Genomic DNA, 2,698 nt, shown 5'->3' on the forward strand with positions numbered 1-2,698 from the left:
TGTCATGTTTATAATTGTTCTTTTGAGTTCCATGTCCTGTGTTATCTCTAGGGGGTTCTCATCGTACTCCTCTAAAGGACTATTCATATTTGGTGGGGATAAGTTGTTTCGGTTTTTCATGTTATTATTTTTTCTCTGTGATTTTGACATGTGAATTTTTTTTGTAGTTTTAGAATTTTAGTTTTGTAGTTTAGTTTTTGTAGAATTATCTTTTGTAGTTTCTGATTTTTGTGTGAGAGTCAAGTCTTCAAGCTTAGGTCTGCTTCTTTTTGTAAACTTTATGTGGTTTTGTGGTTTACTTTTTGGGCATGAAAAGCTGGTCATCTAAGCTTCTGATTGTCTCTTTTAATTTTATCTTGCAGTGGCCAGATTGCTTTTGTCTTCAGGAGTTCCCACAGAGGCCGAAGTGAGATGAGGATCTGATGCTCTCAGCCTTTCTCCTAAGGTCTGGATCCCTCCAGGAAAGATGTTGTCCTCAGGAATTTGGAGGTTGGACTGGCATGGCAGCAGGGCCCAGGAAAGATGGTAGTCATGTCACCCAGAGATGCAAAGGGAGATGGGTGCGGGAAGAGGCCCCAAGCGCTCTTGGAGACTGCAGGGAGGAAATGGGTTGGTCTGGATGCAAAGGATCAGGAAGCGGAGAGGTCAGCCCTGGAGTCCAGGAAGAGGCTGGCAGGTTGTGCTGCCCAGGGAAGCAGAGAGAGGTGAGGGTGGGACCAGGCCCAGAGGGCTCCTGGGCATCCCGAGAAGGAACTGGGTTGGTCTGTATGCAAAGGATAAGGAAGCAGTGGTGGTTCCCCCAGTGTCTGGGGCACCAAGACAAGGAATGGGACAGGACCCAGGCCAGGAGGAGAGATGGGTTGGGGAGATGGGTGGGTGAGTGAGGCTGGGGAAGTCAAGGCCTGGGGGGCATGCTGGACTTACCCAGGAGAGAGGCTAGTGCGTTGTGCAAGCCCAGGGAAGAAGAAGGAGGTGAGGGCCAGACAAGGCCCAGAGGGCTCCTGGGGACTCCGAGGAGGATCTGGGCTTTTCTGGGTGAAAGGGATCAGGAAGCAGTGGTGGATCCAGGCTGAGAGGTCAGCCCTGGTGTCCAGGAAAGAGGCTGGCAGGTTGTGCAGCCCAGAGATGCAGAGGGAGGTGAGGGCAGGGCCAGGTCCAGAGGGCTCCCGGGAGAGAGACTGGCCAAGTGGTGGACTTTTAAAGAGTAAATTAGCTCTTCTACATTTAGTGCAACAATAGGTGCACCTAATATTATTGTTTCCATTTTATTTTACACTGTTAATTTCATATATGTTTCTTTTTGTTTGCTTCCCCTCATTTTTGTTCTTCTGTCAAACTGGTATCCACTTTGATGTTTTTCTCTTGTGGAGTCTACTGCTCACTTCCTTTTCATGGAGTCCTACTTTTGGTATTAACCACACTATCATACCTCAGCAATATATACAAAAAAAAATCAACTATTTACTCTTGGGTACTTAATTGTTTTTCCAAAACAGAAAACATTAGAATAATTTACTTCCTTCTCTTCACACCACAATCTAGGCATCTATAACTTTTAAGTTTGAAAGATATAACTTAGGCATTTTCAGTTTCAGGCCATAATCAGGTTTTCCTTCACAGTATGTCTGTTTGAAGAACCCCATTTAATATGGACTACAAATTCCCTGGCTTTCACCACTGCCTGCATAGATTTAAATATAAGCAGTGGCTGTGGCTCCTCAGTCTCTTCCTTATCTTGAAGTTCTTGTTTTGTCTTTTTCTTGTTTTATATATATTTTTTATTTTTTAGAAGAAGCATTTCATTACAGCTTTAACATACTCAGTAACAATTTCCAGAGCAAAGATACATCTCTTTCAAAAGTGCCTATAAAATTTTTAGGTTCACAGTTGAATTAACACAGTTATACATTATACAACTCAGTATAAACACTGTAAGACATAAAATTGAATGTTTTTTTTTATCCAAAAAAAACTGTTTCATTTTAAAATATACTGTTTCTTACAGAAAGGCTCATTGTTTTTGCTAATACCACTTAGATGTTGGTGCATGCATCTCTAATCTGTACGTATCTGATTATTACTAGTCATGGTCAGTTGCACTCGGATCCTTGGCACCTGTGTATGTCTATAAAGTCATCAGGTAGATATCAGTGGTAATGTTCATCACCTCTACTACTTAACATGCTATAAATTTTTATGCTTCCTCCTCAAATATAACTCATTTTTAAAATTTGTTGATTTTTTTTGTGTGTGTGTATATTCTCTTTTCTTAAGAGAAAGGAGCTAGTGACAGCTGATGGTTACAATTTCCTTTAGGGATGTGAACCCTGGTAGGTTGACCATAGATCAATGGATAGCTCCACACCCATGTGCATGTGGCAGCACTAATTATACTCAGTAGGTTACTTTAAAAAATAGAGGACATGAAGTTGGAAGGCAGAGGCGGGAAGCAGGATCCCAGATGAGTTGAATGGGGGGGAGGGGATGAATATGATAAAAATGATTAAATATATAAATATATTTAAACATAATGTTTCGTGTATTTTGTAAGTGGAATACATGGTTCAATAACATATATCTTTTTTTTTTTTAATCTGCATGCAGCCTCTTTTCCCCAGAAAGATGCCTTGTCTAGGTTAACATTTCTGATTTGTGGCCTCTTTCTTTTAGCCTGTGCTTCTTCTCTGCTGACTGCTAT

Source organism: Nannospalax galili, unplaced genomic scaffold (assembly GCF_000622305.1).
Source record: "Nannospalax galili isolate Female #2095 unplaced genomic scaffold, S.galili_v1.0 scaffold146, whole genome shotgun sequence".
Classification (NCBI taxonomy): Eukaryota; Metazoa; Chordata; class Mammalia; order Rodentia; family Spalacidae; genus Nannospalax; species Nannospalax galili.